General features: G+C 36.0%; 1 long non-coding RNA gene across 2 annotated transcripts in view; it reads right to left on the minus strand.

The window, feature by feature from the left end:
- LOC309625128 overlaps window positions 1–18,006 on the minus strand; it is a 162,460-nt gene that overhangs the window by 79,417 nt on the left and 65,037 nt on the right. For both annotated transcript variants that reach the window (XR_014242335.1, XR_014242336.1), the window contains one exon: window positions 9,810–9,875. This is a non-coding gene — a long non-coding RNA (uncharacterized lncRNA). The remainder of the gene's footprint in view (window positions 1–9,809; window positions 9,876–18,006) is intronic.

Genomic DNA, 18,006 nt, shown 5'->3' on the forward strand with positions numbered 1-18,006 from the left:
AGCCCTTAGCCTGTTCTACTTTTCCCCATAGCACTTTGCTTTCTAATATCCTACAAAATTTATTTACTTGTAATATATATTTTTACTTATGTTTCCTCACTGGTATATAAGCCTCACAAAGGAAGGAAATTTTGTCTATTTTATTTCCTGATGTAGCCAAGAACAATATAATAGTGCTTCTGAATAAAATTAGGGCAAGTCAATCAAATTAAAGAATAAAATAGCAAAAGGGATTTTCTCTTGGTTGAAATCCAACATAATAAGCAAACAGAACTGTATTGATCCTATATCATGTCACAATCTAAACTTCTCTGTCATTAGAAAAAGCCATCACCACCCATTACATCATCTTAACACAGCAACAGAAGTAACTGTGTTTAACATGTCCTGGTTTCTGCACTTCAGAATACCATGGATTTACTACATCAGATACCTAGGTCACTTCATTTTTGTTTATTTTTACTCTGAATTCTAAAAGTTTAATAGTAAAACCTACAGGTATAATATGTATGACTCCTTCTAAGATCCTCAAATTAAATGAAATTTTTACCCAGAAAATTTTAAAATATTGAAACTTATCTTTTTCTTGTTGAAGGTATCTTTGATTTATCAGGTTTAAAACTGTAATGAAGCAAGAAAATTGCAGTTGTCGAAGAGGAGCAAGATTTATTATTTGCTCTTTTTGATATGATGGATAGAAAATGAATCTTAAACTATAAAAAATGCATAATAAAATTACCAAAGGGCTTCCCTGGTGGCGCAGTGGTTGAGAATCTGCCTGCCAATGCAGAGGACACGGGTTCGAGCCCTGGTCTGGGAGGATCCCACATGCCGCGGAGCAACTAGGCCCGTGAGCCACAACTGCTGAGCCTGCGCGTCTGGAGCCCGTGCTCCGCAACAAGAGAGGCCGCGACAGTGAGAGGCCCGCGCACCGCGATGAAGAGTGGCCCCCGCTTGCCACAACTAGAGAAAGCCCTCGCACAGAAACGAAGACCCAACACAGCCATAAATAAATAAATAAATAAATAAATAATTAAAAAAAAAAAAATTACCAAAGTTTTTATGCTTTCCAAGCTAATAATTACAAGACTAAAAGAACATCAGTACTTGATAGATGGAATAACCCTGTTATTTACACGTCAAGGTTTGTTTGACATTGAACAGAAAGTGTTGTTGATGGCTGTGCTTAAAGTGTAATAAATATGCCACCCATGTTTCATTATTGAAAAGAAGCAAAATTTGCCTGTGTTTGTTGGTTGGTGCATTTACTTTTTTTCTGAGAATTTTCCAGACATTTTACATCTTACTATTAACTCATTTTGAATATACTGCTTTGAATTAAAACACTAAGTCTTTCATCATAAGCCAAAGTGAGATTTACACAGATGAGATAAATATTTCCAAATATTACCTCATGAAAGTATTAATATCATAAAAAATAAAGGTGGGCATTGGTATGCTTCATAATGTTGAAAGTGGTGAAAAAGTTCAACATTAAACTTGATAAATATTTTTTCTCACATATGGAATATAATTAAAACAAGATACATTTGCTGCTATATTCTACTATTAATAAAATAGTGGCAGGGATAGAGGTAATCCCTGAGCTCAGCATGTGGACTTCCAAGGCCAACCTAGCTACAGACAATGCTGAGTGCCCAATATGACAGCAGCAGAGGCCCACATTAAGCCCTCGATATGGCACCTTTATCCAGGGGTGATCAGCCAGCTACCTTGTAGCCAGTTAATTATACCGTACAGCTTCTGTCATGGAAGTGATTTTTTTTTTTTCTCATTTGAATAGGCATTTACTCTGGGTATGGATTTGATTTTCCTACATGCAGTGCATTTGCCACAACTACCATCTGTGGACTTACAGAATGCCTCATCTACTGTAATGGTATTCCACACAGCACTGCTTCTGATCAAGGAACTCACTTCACAGAAAAATAAGTGCAGCAATGGGCCCACACTCTTGAAATTCACTGGTCTTACCATTTTCTGCTCCATTCTGAAGCACCTGGCTTGAGAATGGTAGAATAGCCTTTTAAAGACTCAGTTACTATGTCAGTTAGGTGACAATATTTTGCAGGGCTGGGGCAAGGTTCTCCAGGAGACTGCATGTGCTCTGAATCAGTGTCCAACATATGGCACTGTTTCTCCCACAGCCAGGATTCACAGGTCCAGGAATCAAGGGATGGAAATGGAAGTGGCACCAATCACTATTATCCCAGTGACCCACTAGCAAAATAGTTGCTTCTTATTCCCATGACTTTATGTATTACTGACCTAGAGGTCTTAGTTCCAAAGGGAGGAATACTTCCACCAGGAGACACAGCAGTGATTCCATTGAATAAGCAGTTAAGATTGCTACCCAGCCACTTTGGGCTTCTCATGCCTCTGAATCAACAGGCAAAGAAAGGAGTTACTGCTCTGGTTGGGTTGATTGATCCTGACCACTAAAGGGAAATTGCACTGCTACTCCACCATGGAGATAAGGAAGAGTATATCTGGAGTAACAGGAGATCACTTAGGATATTAGTTTTACCATAACCTGTAATTAAAGTCAATGGAAGACTACAACAACCCAATTCAGACAGGACTACTAAAGGTCCAGACCCTTCAGGAATGAAGGTTTGGATCACCCCTACCCCCATCCCAAGTAAAGAATCACAACCATCTGAGGTGCTTGCTAAGTGTAAAGGGAATATGGAATGCATTGGATAATACATAATAATAATGGAAAAAGGCAGTTTATAAATACCAGCTATGAGCACGTTACCACTTACAGAAATGAGGACTGAAACTATCCCGAGTATTTCTTCCTTATTTTTTATGAATATGCTTGTGTTTGTGTGTATGTGTATGTCTGTCTACCTACCTATCTAGTAAATATCTTTGTTTTTTCCCTCTTTTATTCGCTTATCATATAACCTAAGGAGTACTGACTTTACATCACAGTATTTAAATTACAGGATATCAAGGAGAATAGTAAACATTACCCAAGGACTTTTCATCCTCTTCTGTGCAAAGGGTTAGTGTGTTTTCAGTGGTACACAGGATAGTTGCATCATGTTAAACAGAAGTATGATATTGTCATTTTCTTTAGAGATTAAGTATGGTTTAAGGAAGTGCATATGAGTATCAAGTTGACAAGGGGTGGATTCATCATGATTAACTTTATGTCAGCTTGGCTAGGCCATGGTCTGTAGACTTTGAGTAATGTAGATTACTATCCTGAATACGGGTGGACTTCATTCAATTGATTGAAGCTGCGACAAAGTGAGAGCGTGTCATGGACATATATACACTACCAAATGTAAAATAGATAGCTAGTGGGAAGCAGCTGCATAGCACAGGGAGATAAATCAGCTCGGTGCTTTGTGACCACCTAGAGGGGTGGGATAAGGAGGGTGGGAGAGAGGGAGATGCAAGAGGGAAGAGATATGGGGATATATGTATATGTATAGCTGATTCAGTTTGTTATAAAGCAGAAGCTAACACCATTGTAAAGCAATTACACTCTAAAAAAGATGTTAAAAAATTTTTAAAAAGAGAGAAAAGAGGCAAAGCTCCTCTTAAAAAGAGAGAATTTGCCTCCAGGTTGGCTTCAGACTTGAGCTGCAACATTCACTCTTTCCTTGGTCTCCAGCCTGCTAGCCTATCCTACAGAATTTGGGCTTGGTATCCTCCAAAATTATGTAAACCAATTCCTGAAAATAACTCTCTCTCAGCATACACATGTACACATGCACACACAGTGCATACACACTCCCTATTAATTCTGTTTCTCAGAGAACCCTGATTAATACAGGAAGTTATCTCTATTTTACGGATAAAAAAGAACCGGATGAGAATGAGTTGATTGACTTGCTTCCAATTATCTATTCAGCCTCACCTCCCGGCAAATTACCCCCAAATAAGTTCCCACCCCAAAAAGCCATGCTTCTTCATGCCTCTGCAATTTTGTCCATTCTGCTACCATTCACTGGAATGTTATTCTGCCACTCCTCTGGAAACCTAATTCTCGTCCTTTAATGTTCAGCTCAAGCAGCACTTCCCAGCATGGTTCCTTGACATCATCCCTGGTAGTCCAATCTGGGTTACTTGCCATTCCTATAGAATGGTAATCTTTTGAAAATTGTGTCCTCTCCATTATCAAAGTAAACTCTAATTACTTGTTTTATTGTTGGTCTCCCTTAGTGACTTGTGATTTCCTTTGAATTAGTAAATTATTTTATTTCCCTAGTATTTTCAGTGCTTATGTTATTGTACTGTATGTTATAACCACTCATTCTTATGAATGCTGAATGAAAATAAGCTTAGAAAATGATTACACTCATTATACAGCTCTCTGTCCTAATTATAATAATGATAATAAGATACCCTTCCATCCCTGTTTTTAATGGGTTGGCCTTCTAGTTATTTATGTGTTTTATCCCATTATCAGTGAAGTATTGTTAGGTTCTACTCTAGGATAAGAGAACATCTATTTTATACCATAAGCTCTTTTGTTTCTCAACCCTGATATTATGGCTGAACTTGAGTCAAACAATTTATATTTTTCAGAGCCATGCAGGCAAAAAGCCCAAAGTAGCTACTGAATGTAATAAACGTTAACAATGTTTAGCCACATTTCTGATGTAGGCAGAAATAAAATTGTCTAAACTATCTGAATCTAATCCCAGGTACCCATGAATAGAGCTCTGTTCCAATATTGGCTTGGGTTTTATGAAACTGTTAAAGAGTATTGTTTAATAAATATTCTCATTAATTGGCCTCCTGGTCAGCTCAGTTTACTCCTTTTTAAAAATCATTCTGTTCCCATATGGTTTCCTATTGTAAAAGCATTAAACTTTCTCGAATGTTTCATGCACTTTGTATTAATATTGGGGGCATTGTCAGAGCAAGTGATAGTAATGGTGAAAATTCCAGCATTATGTTAAGGAAATAAAAGTCATATAGGATATAAGTCCCTATCTTTCCATTCACAAGCAAAGAAAAACAATCACATTAAGATTGGTCGTAGGGGCTTCCCTGGTGGCGCAGTGATTGAGAGTCTGCCTGCCAATGCAGGGGACACGGGTTCGAGCCCTGGTCTGGGAAGATCCCACAAGCCGCGGAGCAACTAGGCCCGTGAGCCACAACTACTGAGCCTGCGCGTCTGGAGCCTGTGCTCCGCAGCAAGAGGGGCCGCGATGGTGAGAGGCCCGCGCACCGCGATGAGGAGTGGCCCCCGCTTGCCACAACTGGAGAAAGCCCTCGCACAGAAACGAAGACCCAACACAGCCAAAAATAAATAAATAAATTAAAAAAAAAAAAAAAAAAAGAGTGGTTGTATAATTTTAGATCTAATTACGTAATGATGATATTGCAGTCATTAGAATTTATAGAGTGTTTGGGGCTTTCAGGCATGGGTAAACAAAGTTCCAAATATATTTTCATTAATCAGCTCTCAGCTCCCTACCTATCTACACTTTCTTGTGATTTGATATCTTAGAATATAATAAATTTGTGAAACGAATCTCTCTGTGGAGTGTTTTTCCTGAGATCGCTTCCGTTGTCAAAGGAATTAATATGTTAACTCATTTTCCTTAAAACATAACAAACCTATTTTAAAAAATCTAAGAATCCAATTATCTTGTAGTATATCCACATAAGTTTAGGTTGGGTGAACTTCCAAATATTTAGAAAACTATATTATTACTCTACATTATATGAACTAGACAAAAATGGAGCTCACTTATCAATAAAAGTGTTAAAAGAAATTTACTGGCTATTTACAATTGGCATACATTTCAGATTTCAGAAGATTGTTTCATACATTCTTTCTGAAATGTTATTTAGCATAGAAATCTCCATAGAGCATGTAAACAAAATCTGATTCCCAACTATGTCAATCCTTGTTTGAAAGAGACTGGATTAGATCTGAGCATTCATGATTCTATAAACATTTATTTAACCTTCCATGATTGGTTACAATCATATCATTGATACTTTTGTATAGCTGTTTTAGTATATATATAACTCTATACATTTGGGCTATATACCTCTAGAATGTAACCCACCTGAGAATAGCTAGGACTGTTCACAACTTCAGCTGTGCCTAGGACATCTCTAGACACAGTAAGCACTCAGTTTATAAACAGTACTTTATAATAATGACTAATGTTATAGCACCAATGGCTACATTCATTTGAAATCATATAGTGTTTATGTAAGCATTGGGTAAACAAAGTCTGAATTTTTGCTATAGTATGTAGTCATTCTAAGGTTTTGGTTTTTTGTTTGGGGTTTTTTTGTTTGTTTGTTTGTTTTGGAGCCACTATACAGAAAACCGAACCTAGAAAGGTGAAAAGCAGAAGTCAAATAGTCTGTCTTCAACCAGGTTTCCCCTAAAAAGTGTAAAAATAAAAACACGCATGCTTAAGTCCATCATTATATAGCTATACCAGATATGCTTTGAAAAATACTATCTAAATGCTGTTGTGGCAGATTAATACATGACAGTCCTACTAAGTTTCAGAAATCAAGCAAGCAGCTAGGGAAACTAGTGAAATTTTCGCTAAAGGATACCTGCAGTTAAACAAACTGTACTTTCCACCTATAGCTTACAGAGCAGTGGATATCATCTCTTAATTCCATTCAGTTATTGGAATCCTCTAGATGAGATTAAATAAACAAGTTTTGTTTACTCTCTTCCCCCCCTCACAACCAGGACTCCAGGTTCTAAATGATTCTGACCAATGGCATGTATTAAGAAATTATACCCAAATTAGCCATTATATTGAAATTATCATTATTTTCCATTTCAGCAATGACACAAATATCTCAATAACATGAAGTTACAAAAATGCCTGTTGGCATTATACTAATACTGAATGCGAAGGAAGCATCCATAAATTGATTGTATTTAGTTAAATTTGACTGTCACTTGCTTCTTTAGCCTCAACTCCAACAAATGCCCTGAAGCACAACTGAGCCCTTGTAGTTTCCCGCAATAAATGATGCTCTGCCCTGCCTCAATATCTTCACATACCTCCCATCTGTAAAATCACCTTAATGGTTTTTACCTAAATTCTGATTGCCCTTTTAGATTGGGCTCGGGCACTGGATTTCCTAAGAACCAGTGTCTATCTCAATTCCTAACTTAACCTGGCTTAAGGATCCCTGTTAGGTGCTCCCCTGGGGCTCAGTGTTTCCTTTATCAGAGATGTGTCATGGGGTCCTGCACTGCTGTTAACTTGCCCCTTTTTCCCACAATAAGTGTCTTGAAGTAAAAGAAAAATATTTCATCCATCTTTATATTGAATGTAATGAGAATAGTCTAAACTCAGTCTATGAATAAAGATCCAGTTTCTGTGCTATTACTACCTAGAATTGTATCCTGGAAACTCTTCTCTTAAAACATTCTAATGATATGCTAAACTTTAGTGTAATCTCAGCAATGCTTAAAGAGAACTTCTCATTATATGATACTGGGGTTCACAATTATTTATCTTATTTAATTTCAGCCTAATATAGTTTGATATATTAGGAACCACATATGAAATTTGTGATTACCATTAGTTTTTAATAAAAAGTAGGTAAGAGCTAACCCAACTACAGGTTTCATAGAGTACTAACATTCCAAGTGCTTCAAATCCTAACCTATTATTTAGATGTTAAGAGTCATCCTGTCCCTATAACATGTTTACCAAAGATCTAAGAATTAGAGGGAAGTCTGACGCAGCTACACAGTAAATGCTCTTAATCTCATTCTCATGACCACAGAACCTCAAACTCTTCTTTAAAGCTCCCTAAAAGGAAGAGTGGGAACAAAATGGATGTAGTATTTTTAAAATAAAAACTTCATTTCCATTTCACCAAGCCAATACTATGATTATAATTTTCCTGTAGCCTTGACCATATTTTATTGAAAGATCAATAAACACAGACAATCAAACCAAGGAAACAGCTGAAGTTAAATAATATATAAATATATTTATTCTTATGAATAAATATTTTTCAAAGTCCCATGGACAAATATGCAAATATAATTTTGCTAAGACTCTAGCTTACATTACATATTACTTCCTAATCAATATCTTCCATGCCCTTCAAAGGAAATCATGGCTGAACTACCCACAGTTATATTACAATTTTTTTTAACAATTAATTTTGTTAAAAATATATTCACACAAAATATACTTCAATTGCTTTTCAGGGGGACTAAAATTTTTATCTTAGATCTTTCTGTTAAAATATACCATCCAGGATATTATGTTACTTTTACTTCTCACATCTCCTTAACTCATCTTGACTATGACAGTTTCACAGACTATTCTTGTTTGTGATGACCTTGACAGTTTTGAGGAGTACTGGTCAAATATTTTATAGATTGCACCTCAATTGAGTTTTGTTTGCTGTTTTTCTCGCTATTAGACTGGAGTTACTTTTGGGGGGAAGAAGACCACAGAGGTAAGTTGTTATTTTCATCACATCATATCAAAGGAATCTTCCATCAACATGATTTATCATTGTTCATGTTGACCTTGATCACCTGACTAAGGTAGTGTTAGGCAGGTTTTTCCACTGGAAAGTTATTTTCTTCCCCCTTTCCATACTGTATTCTTTGGAAGGAAGTCACTATGCATAGCCCAAATTTAAGAGGTTAGGAGTTATGTTCCACTTCTTTGTGGATGGAGTTTCCACATAAATAAATGGAAATGAACTGATCAAGAGATTAGTCTGTTCCCTCCAATTATTTATTTATTGAATAATTTATGTATATCAGTGTGGACTCATGGATATTTGTTTTATATTTTGGGTTATAACCTAATACAACTTAATTTGGGGTGGAGAGAGGATTTACTAGGGAAATAAGTCTAGTTTGTTGTTGCTTAAGTTTTTCAAATTGTTCTTTAGCTTTGGCCAAGTATTCTTTTTAATAAAGCAATTTTTGAATCAGAATTTTGTTTGCAAGGCTCTGTATAATAATACTGTCCATTGTGCCTGGGAAATCTTATTCCCTTTCTTTTCTAAGGAGTTTCTCAAATAATTTTGTTCAAATTAAATGTTTCCAACAGATCATTCTTGTTGACATTATGTCAGTTAGAGAAATGGAAATAATTAGGATTGTAATGAGAGTATACACAAGAAGCAGGAGATTTTTCCTGGAAGAGGACAGGATTTAGACTTACAAGACCCCATGAAAGGTACTAATGGTAACTCTAAAGCAATATTTCTGTACTTTATGTCTTGGTCCCCCAAACTCATCACCAGCCACCTCCAAATACAGACCTAAAAATTTGCACCCCCCCAGAAGATGGAAAACTAGAGAAGACGTTCTTACTCTATCATAGCCAAGTTCTCAGGACAAAAGTTTGAGGTGGAAAATTAACCTCATCCAGTTTTATTGGTGTCCCACAGCAAAAAGTTTACTCAAATAGATACCATTTTGATGAGAACCACAAACTCAACCAGTCTGTAAGGCCAGCTCTGACAACAGGCTTATAAGGCCTATGCCTAGTTTTAAACTGTGATTCAACCAGTGATTCTCTTTCTGATGACATGCAACACTGTTTTGTAGCACAATACAAAAATGGAAGCACAAAAGAGCAATAATGGAGAAAAAAGAATTGCCTGTTTCTTCCAAGGATGCTAAACAAATTGAAACGAATAACAAAACCTGAGTACCAAACTGAGACAATAGCCAAGGATTTTAATGCAGAGAGACTACAGTTCAGACCTGAAGTGACTTAGTACATCAGCAGGAAGTCTACAAGCCAAGAGCAACAAGACGCAAGTGGCCTCTGTGAATATCATACCTGGTTGAAGATGAATCCACAGCAATGGGCAGTACAGACAGTATCTCCAATGAACCTCCAGGAAAACTGTGGAAATAAAAAAAGACCACCAAATGAGAATACACAGAGGCTATTTATTTAGAGCTTGCTATATCAAGGGAATCAGCCATCATGACTTAAATTCGGCAGAAACTAAAAGACAGGCAGAGGAGTAGGATAGATGTAGAAAGAGAAAGAGACAGAGACAGAGAGAGACAAAGGAGAGAGATGCTTCAAGTATGCTCCGATTGTAGGTTGCACATATAGGGAAACTGGCAGTGGACTAACTAGAAATGGGGCAACTTATGTGATGGGCTTCGGGAGCATATTTGGCTCTATCTGGTTGGTCCTGTGTTGGAAGCAGACACAAAGTTGGCAAATCATTGAACAAGTACTGTCCATTCCAGACCAACTGCTATGAAGGTTGACGTTTGGCTTCCTGGGCTGGTTGCTATAGAGGTTGTAGGTCATATGTTGTCATATATGGTCTGACCACTGTCTATTTGTATATTCACCCGTCTAATATGTTTTTCCAGATAAAATTTTGTCAAATTTAGTCATATTTAAGAATTATTTAACTGGAATAATTTAACTGGCATGTATTAATATCCTTACACTACTAAGCATCCCTTATCAAATCAGTCAAGGTCTCCACATAAACAGAACCAGTAGGATATATAGGGAAATATACACACAGACACACACACACACAGACATGTATGTATATATGTATGATTTATTTCAAGGAACTGGCTTATGCTCAAGGTTTGGCTTAAAAAATCCATAGGGCATGCCAGCAACCTGGAACTCTTGGGTAAGAGTTCATACTTCAGCCTTGAGGGAGAATTTCTTTTTTTTTCTTTTCCACGGAAAAGCAGTTTTTCTCTTAAGGCCTTTCAACTGATGAGGCCCATCCATATCATCAAGAAAAATCTCCTTTACTTACAGTCAACTGATTGTAGATGTTTACCACATCTACAAAACACCTTCACAGCAACACGTAGATTAGTATTTGATTGAATAACTGGCTACTATACCCCAGGAAATTTGACACATAAAACTAACCATCACAGTCCACAACCCGGATTATTCTTTCCATTTGGTCAATTCTCTCCTTAAAATGATGGTTTTATTATTTTAAGTGAAGTTTTAGCATTTTTTGTAGGTTTCACTTTTCCTGTGTAAATTTCTTCTGAAAATGTGATGGGATCTTTATAAATTGTATATTATGACTGGTTATTACATTGGACAGCAATTTTAATATAGTTATGTTGAACCAGCCACCTACTTAGAAAAGTGAATTTCATAAAAATGTTTGTCTGGATTTGGAAATGCAGGTGCATCATTTGTTGAATTCTAACTTTTTTATTATATAAAGAGACATTAATAATTTAAATTATGACAGGTGCATTTAAATACCATTAGTCTCATCCAAAAAAAGAGACAAAACTAACATGTGAGAAATTTTTGTTAAAATTCTGGGAGTCTTTTTCTCTTTTCGATTGCTTTTCATTGAATTTTTATATGTGTAATAGAATACAGAATAATGGAATTGATGGTGTTCTAGAACAAATATATCAAAATATAGGTTACTGGAGACACTTTCCTGAGTTGAATAGTGCAGAAAGCAGGTGATAAGACCAAAGACAGAGGGTAGACACCATCTCCCGACTATTAACTTCAGCACAGCATGAACATCCCTGAGACATACTTGCAGGGGGTTGGAATTTTCCACAAGACAATGAGACTCCATTGCACCCTATATGAAGTTTAATTCCATTGGCCATATTTTAAATCTTGATAACATGAACTCATTTTCATTTAGTTTTCTCTCCTCAGATTTTGCCATAAATTAGTAGAATATAGATAGATGACCCACATTCAAATTTCTCAAGAACAATTTGAAAATAATTCTAAAATTTACTTTTATTTTTGGAGAAGAGACAAAATAAATGCCAAAGACCTACAGATGGAAAAAAATCTTTAAATTTTATTTTATTTCCTTTCAATATTACTTTCCACAGAAAGACAGGTCCTAAACATAATTCTAGAGTTACTTAAGTCTTAGACAAATTCGGACACTCCTCCCAAAAAAAGGTAGTAACATATGGTAATAAAAATCCCCAAAGTTAGAACTTCATTTTGCATCACTGCCATTTCTACATGGCCTTGAAAATAATACAAAAGTATGACTAAAGGAGGGAGCAATAGAATCACCATGTATATAGCTTAAGAAAACAGATGGTGTTGGAAAGCAACAGGATAAATATATAGAGTAACATATGGGGCGAAAATATTGTGTGTGGTGGTAGAGAAGCAGGGGGAAGGGAAGAAAAATACATGTGGTTATTTATATGTTATGTATATTCTGAAGTACCACAAGCAAGGTGCCATAGTAAAGAAGGGGAATTTACACTAAACCTGTTGTTTGAGTGCAATTCTCCAAATAAATGGACTTTTTAGTGTTATTGGAGAGGTCACTTTACATGGCCCAACCGGTTATTAAGAAAAGAACTGGGAAACTGTTCCTTCTACTGAACCCATTTGAACAGGAATTATAGACAAAATACCAGTGAGAACTATTTAACCAATGATTGTATTGGAAAGTACTTGCTCTACAAAGAGATATTCTTTGTAGATATATTCTCACAGTGTTTTCATGAAGTCCCTAGTTTGCTGAGCTTGAATTAGATGCTTTTTTTTTTTAAGTTTTAAGACTTGAATCTCTGATTAGTAGCCATGGGTAAGCTACAGACAAAGAAAGCGAGACAAGTTGAATGCCCATGGCCACCAGAAAACCCACTGTCTACAGAAACACCTGGATTAGGGCATTAATTTTAGGGTATGAGTGGAGATGCTTCTTGAGTAAAAATATTTCAGTGATGTTTCCTGAGTTTCTTCCAGGTGATGATGGTACAACTATCAGAGGAATGGGGTTACACCACTCTAAATCTTTTGTCCCCTCAGTATCTACCCCCTTCTAACCTTTACTTTGAGGGATCATTCTAGAAAATCTTACCAACCTACAAGATTCTGAAAGCCTTCTAAATTACTGAAGAATAAATACAGATTTTAAGTTAGGGTTTTGGGGTAAATATATTGCTGTTCTTTGATTGCCATCAATCATGTAAGACATAGATAGTAAATATTAGTCAGAAAATATCATTCCCCATTATTATTTTACTAAACTTATGATAAACAATAATTTTTCAATTTCAGCTAATTTGCGCTCATTTATCATCTACCCACACTAAAAAGGCACACATTAAAAATGATCCATCCCAACAACAAAATGAAGTAGGATTTGTAAATACAAATTATTTTAGCAACCAGCTCCCAAATTCTGACCTTTCTTTCTTAAACATTTTATTTTCCTTCCTTTCAAAATATATTTTCTTTTCTTTGCCTATGATATCTCTTCCTTATCCTCTATACTATTTATATCCCTGATATTTTTGCCCATATTCCCTATACATAATGGTCAAGTAACAAATCGCCTGCACCTTTGCAGACACAGGTTTGTGTATCTATAGCAAGCCCCCTTCCTGCTGACTAAAAAAACCAAAATCATTAGATCCTATTTTTTCAGTCACGTTGCTCTACCTCCTACTGATATACTATGGATTATAGGCAGATCCTGCCGCCATAGCATAATTAAGTGACATATTCTAACAGCAAGATCTCTGAAAACATCAGTTTCAAATGCTTTTAAATAAATAGATCTCATATGAAAAATGCATAGTTCTTTTAATAAAAGAACTATCAAAACACATGTTTGTTGTGTATCTGCAGTACCTATTCTGGCTCCATCAAAGGACAGAGAAAGATTCTATGAACTTTAAGTAGCCTATCTGACAAAAGGAATCATGCAGTCACCTGGGTCAGCATGTTTTCTTGTTCTACTGAGAGGAGATAAAACAAAACAAAACAGAAAACAAAAGCTAATGTCAACACAAAATGTTAGGAAAATTTCTATCATTACAATTCATCCATTTTGCACTAAGCAAAGCAGGTGCACTACTAAAAATTTTAGGAGAATAGAGAAGGTGCTGCATTTCTAATGTTTTTCAAAGAGTGTATACATAAATTTAATCTTTAAGGTGTTTTGTAATTGGCAACACTAAAAATTCCACTTTTATTTGGCCTTGATCCTCTAAATACAAATAATTAACGTTATAGGAGAACACATCCATTGCTTAGATCACATGTGTGGGTATGAATAACTAAAATTATCTACTAAGAGATTTCCATGTGGAATATAAATTAAAGCCTATTTGCCAGCTTTGTATCTGCTTGCTATTCACAGAATTTGTGCCAGAGCATTCTGATTCTCTCACAGATTGCACATCAGTACACCGCATTAAATACTCTTTACTGTATGTTAAGATAATAGAATAATAAAAATGATTTTATATACACATTAGCACAGTACCCTGTTTACATATATATTAATCAGTGAATGACTGCTTTATAATATAATCCATTTGTTCTACGTTAAAGAAGCCAAGGTATATACACCATACAATAAATTGATAGAGTAATTTAGGGACATTTTTTAATACTTAATAGTAACTATATGAATTATATCACATCAGTAACAGAACTTATTTCTTTGAGCCCAATCCTTGCCATTTAGTGTTTCAGTGTTCCAAATTCACTCTAAGCAATGTGTAAATGTTCTTAGAATTGGGTTTTGTGCTCTTTTTATACTTTTAGTGCTCAGAACATGGCCAATGTAATTCTGATTATTTAGTAAAACTTTTGGATTAATATAATAACATACCAGGAAACAGGTCAGGCATATAAGATCATGGTATCAATCAAGGTTAGGAAAACAGAAACTGCATCTTTTTTTGACAATGAATTTAATGGAAGGAATTGTTTAAACAGGTATTGAAGGACTAACAAGAGCACCTCACACCTCTAGAGCAGAAAGAACAAAGGGAAGAGTTTGAGGTTATTAGAACTTAGGAGCTTACAGGAGCCTCATGCCTCTGAAATGGAGGTGTCATCTATTGATGCTGATTTATCTGAAGGAGTACATTGGGGAATGCGGAAAAATTAAATTGGGAACTGGAACCCACTGCCACTACTGAGGATTTGCTGAGGCAGTGTTAATGGGAATAGGAACAGGCAAGTCTCTTCTCCCCCTACCTGCCTTGGGCCTCCCTCCAGTGCCCCCCTAGTGATAGAGCTTAAGAGGGATCCAGCTGGTAAAGGAGAAATGTGATTTACAGAATCACAGCCCCAGCATCACAAAGCATAATACAAAAGGATGAGTTAAAGCTAATACACAGTAGCTTAGTAATCAACACACTGATAGAAACCTCAGTTTTTCTGAGAAGTTCCAATGTATTCATACTTAGGGTCCATTTTACTCTTAAATATGTGGTGATGTGGATGACAAATTATATGAGCACTCTATAGATAAAGCTCTTAATATAAATTAAATCAAATACAGCCTCTATGGTAAATGGGTTCCAAAGATGGCCGCTTTCAATCTCTTCCCCCCTGTTTGTACATGCTGCTTCCCACGTGAAGAGTTGGAGTCTACATCCCCTCACCTTGAATCTGGGCTGACCTTAGTAACTTGCTTGATGAAAAGAATATGGTAATACTGTAGCGACGTTCTGAGGTTAGGCCATTAGAAAGCATTGCAGTATCTGCCTGGGTCTCTTGAAATGCTTGCTCTTGGGACATTCCCACTCAGAACCCAGCCACTGTGCTGTGAGATGCCCAAGCCTCATAAAGAGACCATGTGTAGGTGCTATAGTGGACAGCCCAACTAAAGTCCCAGCTAAGAGCCAGCATCAAGTACCATGTAGTAACTCTTTCATGCATCCAGCAAAGTTAAGCGTTCAGATGATGACAGCCCAGCTGACATACATTATCACCACATGAGAGACCCAAGTGAAAACTGTTTAGTTGGACCATGTTAACACATGTAAATATTCAAAGTAATAATAAATTGTAGTTTTGAACCACTAGGTGTTAGGATGTTTATTTATACAGCATACGTAATTAGAACAGCCTATCTATTTAGTTTTTCAGTGAGTCCCATATGTGAGTTGTGGCCCACCAAATAAATATCTCTATCCTCATCCAACTAATGCTGGGTTTATCAATAAAACTTGTTTTCCTGACCACAGTCTCCTGTATTTCCCCCTTAGCTCACCAAGTAGATTATAAACATTTGAAAAGAAAGGGTCATGTCCTATTTTGCTTCTATATCTCCCACTTGATAACTAATAATTATTTACTGCCACATAACCACTAAACTCAAAATCTAGCATTCATGGGTCAGCAGGTTGACTACAACTGGGCTGATCAAGGTAAGAATTAGCTACACAGTTCTGCATCAGGATGTGGTTTATCTGAACTTGTTTTCAAGCTGTGGGTTGAATTTAGGTCTACTCTGTATCTTTTTCTTCTGAGTCCAAGGCTGAAGTGCTGCAGCTGCTGAGGTCATTCTCTTCTTTTGAAGGATCACTAGAGCACGAGGCAAACCAAATATTCCAACACATTCAAGCCTTCTGTTTATATCACACCTGTGGATATTCCACAGGCCAAAGTCACACAGTCCCTGAAATCAATGGACTGAAGAGGTGCACTTTGTCCAAGTGGGAGCATGGAAAATAAATATTTGAAAGACAAAAATCTGAATAATTAAAAATACCATCAGAAATGTCTTATCATTGATTCTGGGAAATTCAATTAAAAACCTGTAACATTTTAATATGGCCATAGTGGTAGATTTATTATATTTTAAACATATTCAGACTTGGAAATTACTTTCAAGATCCAGTGATAAACCCGAGTCTTGTGTGTGTGTGTGTGTGTGTGTGTGTGTGTGTGTGTGTTTCAGATGTACAGCATTATAGTTCAACATCTGTATATATTACAAACTGATCATCACAAGTGAAGTGGTCATCCATCACCACACAGTTTACTCCCTTCACCCCTTTTACTCACTCCCTAACCCCCTTTACCTCTGGTAACCACTAATATGTTCTCTGTATCTACATGTTTATGTTTTACTGTGTTTGTTCAATTCTTATGTTTCACAGATTCCACATATGAGTGAAATCATATGGTATTTGTCTTTCTCTATCTGACTTATTTCACTTAGCATAATACATCAAGGTCCATCCAAGTTACTGCAAATAGCAGGTTTCATTCTTTTTTATAACCAAGTAGTATTCTATTGCATATATATATATATATATATATATATATATATACACCACATGTTTTTTATCCATTCATCCATAAATTGACACTTAGATTGTTTCTATGTCTTGGCTATTGTAAATAATGCTTCAATGACCATAGAGATGCATATATCTCTTTTAAATTAGTGTTTTCATATTCTTTGAATAAATACCCAGAAGTGGAATAGTTGGATCATATTGTAGTTCTAGTCTGAATGTTTTGAGGAATCTCCATAATGTTTCCATAGTGCCTGCTCCAATTTATAGTCCCAAAACCAGTGTATGAGGGTTCCCTTTTCTCCACATCCTCTCCAACGTTAGTTATTTCCTATCTTTTTGATAATAGATACTAGCCATTCTAACAGGTGTTACGTGATATCTCATTATGGTTTTGATTGCCATTTCCTTAATAATTAGTGATGTTGAACATATTTTCATGTACCTGTGGGCCATCTGTATGACTTCTTTGGAAAAATGTCTCTTCAGATCCTCTGCCCATTTTTTTTTATTGAATTGTTTGGGTTGTGCTGTTGAGTTGTATGAGTTCTTTTTATATTTTGGAAACTAACCCCCTATCAGATACATGATTTGCAAATATATTCTCCCATTCAATAGATTGCCTTTTCACTTTGATGATGATTTCTCTCACTGTGCAGAAGTTTTTAGTTTGATATAAGTCACATTTGCTTATTTTTGCTTTTGTTTCCTTGCCTTTGGAGTCAGATCCATAAAAACATTGCTAAGACTGATGTCACTGAAGTTACCATGTAGGTTTTCTTCTGAGAATTTTATGGTTTCTGGTTTTACATTCAAGTCTTTAATCCATTTTGAGTTAAATTTTGTGTATGATATAAGACAGTGGTCTAGTTTCATTCTTTTCATGTGGCTGTCCAGTTTTCCCAACACTATTTATTGAAGAAACTATCCTTTCTCCACTGTATGTTTTTTGCTCTTTTGTAGTAAATTAA

Source organism: Balaenoptera borealis, assembly GCF_965194805.1.
Source record: "Balaenoptera borealis genome assembly, chromosome: 3".
Lineage (NCBI taxonomy): Eukaryota > Metazoa > Chordata > Mammalia > Artiodactyla > Balaenopteridae > Balaenoptera > Balaenoptera borealis.